The following is a 9,151-nucleotide window of genomic DNA, read 5'->3' as shown; positions in this document are numbered from 1 at the left end:
CTCGGGGTCGTATCTCGGCCGGGGAAAGGGTTAGAGAGGCGAGGGTTGGCTCGTTGGAAAGGTCCCTCCGCGGGGCGTCCGATGGTGGGTGTCCCGAAGGGCTGCGGCGAAGGGCTCCGGAGCTACGGCCGTGGGAATATCAAGGGGTGGTACCCCGTATCTCGGCCGGGGAAAGGGTTAGAGAGGCGAGGGTTGGCTCGTTGGAAAGGTCCCTCCGCGGGGCGTCCGAGGGTGGGTGTCCCGAAGGGCTGCGGCAAAGGGCTCCGGAGCTACGGCCGTGGGAATATCAAGGGGTGGTACTCCGTATCTCGGCCGGGCTTAGGGTTAGAGAGGCGCGGGTTGGCTCGTTGGATAGGTCCGCTCCGGTAGAGCAACCGACCCAAGGGACGAGTCGATCCGACCCAAGGCGCCCGAGCTACGGGCGTTTAAAGGTCAGGCGGTGGTGCCCCGTATCTCGGCCGGGCTTGGGGTTAGAGAGACGCGGGTTGGCTCGTTGGAAAGGTCCCCTCCGGTGGAGCAACCGACCCAAAGGGCGAAGTCCTGGGACTTTGTGCGCCGGAGCTACGGGCGTTTAAAGGTCAGGCGGTGGTGCCCCGTATCTCGGCCGGGCTTAGGGTTAGAGAGACGAGGGTTGGCTCGTTGGAAAGGGCCGCTCCGGTAGAGCAACCGACCCAAAGGGCGAGTCGATCCGAGCAAGGGCGTCCGAGCTGCGGCCGTGGGAAAATCCGCGGAGGGACCAGCCGTATCTCGGCCGGGCTTGGGGTTAGGGAGAAGCGGGTAGGCTCGTTCGAAAGGTCCCCTCGGGTGGAGCAACCGACCCAAAGGGCGAGTCGATCCGAGCAAAGGCGCCCGAGTTACGGCCGTTTAAAGGTCAGGCGGTGGTACCCCGTATCTCGGCCGGGCTTAGGGTTAGAGAGACGAGGGTTGGCTCGTTGGAAAGGTCCCCTCCGGTGGAGCAACCGACCCAAAGGGCGAAGTCCTGGGACTTTGTGCGCCGGAGCTACGGGCGTTTAAAGGTCAGGCGGTGGTGCCCCGTATCTCGGCCGGGCTTAGGGTTAGAGAGACGAGGGTTGGCTCGTTGGAAAGGGCCGCTCCGGTAGAGCAACCGACCCAAAGGGCGAGTCGATCCGAGCAAGGGCGTCCGAGCTGCGGCCGTGGGAAAATCCGCGGAGGGACCGCCGTATCTCGGCCGGGCTTGGGGTTAGGGAGAAGCGGGTAGGCTCGTTCGAAAGGTCCCCTCGGGTAGAGCAACCGACCCAAAGGGCGAGTCGATCCGAGCAAATGCGCCCGAGTTACGGCCGTTTAAAGGTCAGGCGGTGGTACCCCGTATCTCGGCCGGGCTTAGGGTTAGAGAGACGAGGGTTGGCTCGTTGGAAAGGTCCCCTCGGGTGGAGCAACCGACCCAAAGGGCGAGTCGATCCGAGCAAATGCGCCCGAGTTACGGCCGTTTAAAGGTCAGGCGGTGGTACCCCGTATCTCGGCCGGGCTTAGGGTTAGAGAGACGAGGGTTGGCTCGTTGGAAAGGTCCCCTCGGGTGGAGCAACCGACCCAAAGGGCGAGTCGATCCGAGCAAAGGCGCCCGAGTTACGGCCGTTTAAAGGTCAGGCGGTGGTACCCCGTATCTCGGCCGGGCTTAGGGTTAGAGAGACGAGGGTTGGCTCGTTGGATAGGGCCGCTCCGGTAGAGCAACCGACCCAAAGGGCGAGTCGATCCGAGCAAAGGCGCCCGAGTTACGGCCGTTTAAAGGTCAGGCGGTGGTACCCCGTATCTCGGCCGGGCTTGGGGTTAGAGAGACGAGGGTTGGCTCGTTGGAAAGGTCCGCTCGGGTAGAGCAACCGACCCAAAGGGCGAGTTCATCCGAGCAAAGGCGCCCGAGCTGCGGCCGTGGGAAAATCCGCGGAGGGACCGCCGTATCTCGGCCGGGCTTAGGGTTAGAGAGACGAGGGTTGGCTCGTTGGATAGGGCCGCTCCGGTAGAGCAACCGACCCAAAGGGCGAGTCGATCCGAGCAAAGGCGCCCGAGCTGCGGCCGTGGGAAAATCCGCGGAGGGACCGCCGTATCTCGGCCGGGCTTAGGGTTAGAGAGAAGCGGGTTGGCTCGTTGGATAGGGCCGCTCCGGTAGAGCAACCGACCCGAAGGGCGAGTCGATCCGAGCAAGGGCGCCCGAGCTGCGGCCGTGGGAAAATCCGGGGAGGGACCGCCGTATCTCGGCCGGGGAAAGGGCTAGAGGCTCGCGGGTAGGCTCGTTCGAAAGGTCCCCTCGCGTGGAGCGACCGACCCAAAGGGCGAGTCGATCCGAGCAAAGGCGCCCGTGCTGCGGCCGTGGGAAAATCCGGGGAGGGACCGCCGTATCTCGGCCGGGGAAAGGGCTAGAGGCTCGCGGGTAGGCTCGTTCGAAAGCCCCCCTCCGGCATAGCGACCGACCCGAAGGGCGAAGGCCCCGGACCCGAGGCGCCCGAGAAACGGCCGTGGGAAAATCCGGGCACAGACCGCCGTATCTCGGCCGGGGAAAGGGCTAGAGGCTCGCGGGTAGGCTCGTTCGAAAGCTCCCCTCCGGCATAGCGACCGACCCGAAGGGCGAAGGCCCCGGACCCGAGGCGCCCGAGAAACGGCCGTGGGAAAATCCGGGGAGGGACCGCCGTATCTCGGCCGGGGAAAGGGCTAGAGGCTCGCGGGTAGGCTCGTTCGAAAGCCCCCCTCCGGCATAGCGACCGACCCGAAGGGCGAAGGCCCCGGACCCGAGGCGCCCGAGAAACGGCCGTGGGAAAATCCGGGCACAGACCGCCGTATCTCGGCCGGGGAAAGGGCTAGAGGCTCGCGGGTAGGCTCGTTCGAAAGCTCCCCTCCGGCATAGCGACCGACCCGAAGGGCGAAGGCCCCGGACCCGAGGCGCCCGAGAAACGGCCGTGGGAAAATCCGGGGAGGGACCGCCGTATCTCGGCCGGGGAAAGGGCTAGAGGCTCGCGGGTAGGCTCGTTCGAAAGCCCCCCTCCGGCATAGCGACCGACCCGAAGGGCGAAGGCCCCGGACCCGAGGCGCCCGAGAAACGGCCGTGGGAAAATCCGGGCACAGACCGCCGTATCTCGGCCGGGGAAAGGGCTAGAGGCTCGCGGGTAGGCTCGTTCGAAAGCTCCCCTCCGGCATAGCGACCGACCCGAAGGGCGAAGGCCCCGGACCCGAGGCGCCCGAGAAACGGCCGTGGGAAAATCCGGGCACAGACCGCCGTATCTCGGCCGGGGAAGGGGCTAGAGGCTCGCGGGTAGGCTCGTTCGAAAGGCCCCCTCCGGCGGAGCGACCGACCCAAAGGGCGAAGGCCCCGGACCCGAGGCGCCCGAGATACGGCCGCGGGAATTTCCGCGAGCTTCGACCGGACGTATCTCCGGCGGGCGGGGTCGCACGGACCCGAGGCCGGGCTCGTCGGAAAGCCCCGGGACGGACCTTTCGAACGAGACCGGCCGCGCGTCCGGGCGACCTCCGAGGCGGACGCTAGGGGCGCCGGAGCCCCGGACGAGCGAAAATTCCGCGACCACCCGCCCGTATCTCGGCCCGGGAAAGGGCCAGAGACTCGAGGGAGGGCTCGTTCGAAAGCTCCCCTCCGGCATAGCGACCGACCCGAAGGGCGAAGGCCCCGGACCCGAGGCGCCCGAGAAACGGCCGTGGGAAAATCCCGCGGGGGTAGGCCGTATCTCGGCCCCGGAAAGGGCTAGCGACGCGCGGGTGGGCTCGTTCGAAAGGCCCCCCGCGGAGGAGCCACCCACCCGAAGGGCGAAGGCCCCGGACCCGGGGCGCCGGAGCAGCGCGGTAACGAAATTCGAATTTTCGACCGGAAGTATCTCGGGCCCCCGGGGTCGCACGGACCCGCGGCCGGTCTCGTCGGAAAGCCCCGGGCGAGACCTTTCCGACGAGCCCGGCCCCGAGTCCGTAGGACCTTCCCCGGCCGAGATACGGCGCCCGGCAGTTCATTGGCCGATATCTCGGAAACGGGGCGTCGTAGACGCTCCGTGGTATTGGTGACCTTGACGATGCCGGGTCAGACGAGTCGGCCGCGGGCACGGGCCCGGGGGCGCCGGCCGCCAGAGTCGGGTGGCTCGCGCACTTCCAGGCGGGCCGCTCGCGCACCTCCAGGCACCCCGACCCACTCGCCGAGGCCGACCGAGGTGCGCCGTCCCGGCCGCGGACCGGTCGGGGTCCCCTCTCGAAAGGGCAGTAGTGTGAACAGGTGCCATCGGGTATATAGGGGAAGGGGTCCTCTCGAACCAGGCCTTCGAACCCGCGCGAGCCTAGCCCGGCAAGGCTCACCCTCCCCGGCCACGGGTTCGGCCTCCGTCCCCCTGGAGGTCCGGCACCTCCAGGGTCCCCGACCCTGCCTCCCCTGCCCGAGGGGAGGCCTCCGAGGCGGGCCTGACAGGGCGGCCCTCCCTCCTGGAAGTCCGGTTCCTCCAGGGTCCCCGACCCTGCCTCCCCTGCCCGAGGGGAGGCCTCCGAGGCGGGCCTGACAGGGCGGCCCTCCCTCCTGGAAGTCCGGTTCCTCCAGGGCACACGTCCCTACCTCCGTAGCCCAGAGAGGTGACTCCGAGGCGGGCCTGACAGGGCGGCCCTCCCTCCTGGAAGTCTGGTTCCTCCAGGGCACACGTCCCCACCTCCGTAGCCCAGATGGGTGACTCGATAGCGGGCCTGACAGGGCGGCCCTCCCTCCTGGAAGTCCGGTTCCTCCAGGGCACACGTCCCTGCCTCCTTAGCCCAGAGAGGTGACTCCGAGGCGGGCCTGACAGGGCGGCCCTCCCTCCTGGAAGTCTGGTTCCTCCGGGGCACCCGTCCCTACCTCCGTAGCCCAGATGGGTGACTCGAAAGCGGGCCTGACAGGGCGGCCCTCCCTCCTGGAAGTCCGGTTCCTCCAGGGCACACGTCCCTGCCTCCTTAGCCCAGAGAGGTGACTCCGAGGCGGGCCTGACAGGGCGGCCCTCCCTCCTGGAAGTCTGGTTCCTCCGGGGCACACGTCCCTACCTCCGTAGCCCAGATGGGTGACTCGAAAGCGGGCCTGACAGGGCGGCCCTCCCTCCTGGAAGTCCGGTTCCTCCAGGGCACACGTCCCTGCCTCCTTAGCCCAGAGAGGTGACTCCGAGGCGGGCCTGACAGGGCGGCCCTCCCTCCTGGAAGTCTGGTTCCTCCAGGGCACACGTCCCTACCTCCGTAGCCCAGATGGGTGACTCGAAAGCGGGCCTGACAGGGCGGCCCTCCCTCCTGGAAGTCCGGTTCATCCAGGGCACACGTCCCTGCCTCCTTAGCCCAGAGAGGTGACTCCGAGGCGGGCCTGACAGGGCGGCCCTCCCTCCTGGAAGTCTGGTTCCTCCAGGGCACACGTCCCTACCTCCGTAGCCCAGATGGGTGACTCGAAAGCGGGCCTGACAGGGCGGCCCTCCCTCCTGGAAGTCCGGTTCATCCAGGGCACACGTCCCTGCCTCCTTAGCCCAGAGAGGTGACTCCGAGGCGGGCCTGACAGGGCGGCCCTCCCTCCTGGAAGTCTGGTTCCTCCAGGGCACACGTCCCTGCCTCCTTAGCCCAGAGAGGTGACTCCGAGGCGGGCCTGACAGGGCGGCCCTCCCTCCTGGAAGTCTGGTTCCTCCAGGGCACACGTCCCTACCTCCGTAGCCCGGATGGGTGACTCGAAAGCGGGCCTGACAGGGCGGCCCTCCCTCCTGGAAGTCCGGTTCATCCAGGGCACACGTCCCTACCTCCGTAGCCCAGATGGGTGACTCGAAAGCGGGCCTGACAGGGCGGCCCTCCCTCCTGGAAGTCTGGTTCCTCCAGGGCACACGTCCCTGCCTCCTTAGCCCAGAGAGGTGACTCCGAGGCGGGCCTGACAGGGCGGCCCTCCCTCCTGGAAGTCTGGTTCCTCCAGGGCACACGTCCCTGCCTCCTTAGCCCAGAGAGGTGACTCCGAGGCGGGCCTGACAGGGCGGCCCTCCCTCCTGGAAGTCTGGTTCCTCCAGGGCACCCGTCCCCACCTCCGTAGCCCAGATGGGTGACTCGAAAGCGGGCCTGACAGGGCGGCCCTCCCTCCTGGAAGTCTGGTTCCTCCAGGGCACACGTCCCTGCCTCCTTAGCCCAGAGAGGTGACTCCGAGGCGGGCCTGACAGGGCGGCCCTCCCTCCTGGAAGTCTGGTTCCTCCAGGGCACCCGTCCCCACCTCCGTAGCCCAGATGGGTGACTCGAAAGCGGGCCTGACAGGGCGGCCCTCCCTCCTGGAAGTCTGGTTCCTCCAGGGCACACGTCCCTGCCTCCTTAGCCCAGAGAGGTGACTCCGAGGCGGGCCTGACAGGGCGGCCCTCCCTCCTGGAAGTCCGGTTCCTCCGGGGCACACGTCCCTACCTCCGTAGCCCAGATGGGTGACTCGAAAGCGGGCCTGACAGGGCGGCCCTCCCTCCTGGAAGTCTGGTTCCTCCAGGGCACCCGTCCCTACCTCCGTAGCCCAGATGGGTGACTCGAAAGCGGGCCTGACAGGGCGGCCCTCCCTCCTGGAAGTCTGGTTCCTCCAGGGCACCCGTCCCTACCTCCGTAGCCCAGATGGGTGACTCGAAAGCGGGCCTGACAGGGCGGCCCTCCCTCCTGGAAGTCTGGTTCTTCCAGGGCACACGTCCCTACCTCCGTAGCCCAGATGGGTGACTCGAAAGCGGACGCGGGAGGGTGTACGTGGCGCACCCCCAGGCCGAAGAGAGGTCTCGTGAGCGGACGCGAGGGTGTACGACAGAAGGCCTGGAAGTCTCTGACTTCCAGGGTCACCGACCCTACCTCATGAGCCCGAAGAGGTGACTCGAATGCGGACGCGGGGGTGTACGTGGCGCACCCCCAGGCCGAAGAGAGGTCTCGTGAGCGGACACGAGAAGTACGACAGAGGGCCTGGAAGCAAAAGCGGGTGACTCGTGCACTTCCAGAAAAGGCAAAAGCGGGTGACTCGTGCACTTCCATAAAGCCGAAACGAGGTCTCGTGAGCGGACACGAGAAGTACGACAGAGGGCCTGGAGGTAAAAGCGGGTGACTCGTGCACTTCCAGGGTCTCCGACCTTACGGCGCCTTCCGACGCGGGCGCCTCCTCCCGGACGAGCCACGGGAAGGGCCCCTTCTCTCAAGGGGCGGTCGTTTGAACAGGTGCCATCGGGTATATAGGGATGGGTTGCTTCGAAAGTGGACCTCCAGCGTCCTCCCTCCCTGCGGCAGATCCCAAGAAAGGTCTGTGCGCGTCGGTGTGCGATGAACGAAAAACCGTTAAAAGAACTGGAACGGTTGGAACGGACGAAGGGCGTCTGATGTGAGGCAGCGCCCCGGGCGAGTGTCGAAAGACGGGTAACCCATATCCGCATGCCGCCTAGGCGGAAAGATCCGGCCTGGATCATATCAAGGCTAATGCCTAAAAACTAAAGCTACCTTGGGTGATGGAACTCGGCTACGGCCGCAAAACGATCCGCCCTGGATCATCAAGGCTAATGCCTAAAAACTAAAGCTACCTTGGGTGATGGAACTCGGCTACGGCCGCAAAACGATCCGCCCTGGATCAAGGCTACGGCCTAAAAACGGCAAAAAAAGATCCAAAAGTCCCTGGATCAAGGCGCTTCGGCTTAAAACCTGTGAAAAGATCCGCCCTGGATCAAGGCTACGGCCTTAAAGCTGCTCAAAAGATCCGCCCTGGATCAAGGCTACGGCCTTAAAACTGCTAAAAAGATCCTAAAGTCTCTGGATCTAGGCTACGGCCTCAAAGACACACGTGTTGTGAGATAAGATCCGCCCTGGATCTCCAGGCTACGGCCTCAAAGGTTCGACCCGACCATATATGCTCAGACACGGGCGAACACAAAAGCGTAACAACCCATGTTGGAACCGTCGAAGGATCTCGGCGTCGGCCGTAAAACGGAAACCCCCCGGTCGTCGGTACGCGTGTGGCGGTCGAGGGCCCCCGGCCGCCGGTCGGGCGGGCGCGTGGATAGGTCTCCCGAGCGGTCAAGGAGTCCCGGAAGCCGGTCGGGCGAGCGGCCGGCCCCGGGGCACCCTACCCTCTCGGGCGCACCGACCCCACGCGTTTCGTCTCGGTCGGCGTCCGGGGTTCCGAGACACCCTTATGTATCTGTGTGACAGACGGAGTGGCACACCGTCTGCGGCGGGACAGGGCCGCCGACCGCGATGGAAGTCGAGTGAGGCGGCTTCCGGGGTCCAAGACCCTACAGACAGACGGAGTGGCGACCCGTCTGCGGCGGGCCAGGGCCGCCGACCGCGATGGAAGTCGAGTGGGGCGGCTTCCAGGGTCCAAGACCCTACAGACAGACGGAGTGGCGACCCGTCTGCGGCGGGCCAGGGCCGCCGACCGCGATGGAAGTCGAGTGGGGCGGCTTCCAGGGTCCAAGACCCTACAGACAGACGGAGTGGTGACCCGTCTGCGGCGGGACAGGGCCGCCGACCGTTACGGAAGTCGAGGGGGACGGCTTCCAGGGTCCAAGACCCTATCTGTGTGACAGACGAAGGTGCATCGTCTGGGGCGGGACAGGGCCGCCGACCGCTATGGAAGTCGAGTCGGGTGGCTCGTGCACTTCCAGGGTCCAAGACCCTCTCTTCGTGACCGACGAAGGTGCTCTGTCTGGGGCGGTACGGGGCCGCCGACCGCTATGGAAGTCGAGTCGGGTGGCTCGTGCACTTCCAGGGTCCAAGACCAACGCGTTTGACCGACGAAGGTGCCCCGTCCCCGGGCACGGACGGGGACGGGCCCGGCCTCCGGGCCGCCGTGGAAGTCGAGTCGGGTGGCTCTCGCACTTCCAGGGTCCTCGACCCTATCTGTCTGACCGACGAAGGCGCTTCGTCTCGGGCGGGCCAGGGCCGCCAGCCGCTATGGAAGCCGAGTCGGGTGGCTCGTGCGCTTCCAGGGTCCACGACCCTGCCTTCGTGACCGACGAAGGCGCTCTGTCTGGGGCGGTACAGAGCCGGGCCCCGTCCAGCAGGGGACGGTGGCCCGAACAGGTGCCATCGGGTATATAGGGAAGAGCACCTCGCTGACTCTCCAAGGTGATAGGCTACCGGATCCCAGGACCTCTCGAGCCCAGCGAGAGGCCTCTCGAGCGGACACAAATGCCTCGAAAAAGTCCCTCTGCACTGAGGTAGTGACGATTCT

The sequence above is a fragment of the Paramisgurnus dabryanus genome, unplaced genomic scaffold (assembly GCF_030506205.2).
Source record: "Paramisgurnus dabryanus unplaced genomic scaffold, PD_genome_1.1 h2tg000290l_1_74151__unordered_in_group3, whole genome shotgun sequence".
Taxonomy (NCBI): domain Eukaryota; kingdom Metazoa; phylum Chordata; class Actinopteri; order Cypriniformes; family Cobitidae; genus Paramisgurnus; species Paramisgurnus dabryanus.
This window is presented reverse-complemented; position numbering follows the sequence as displayed.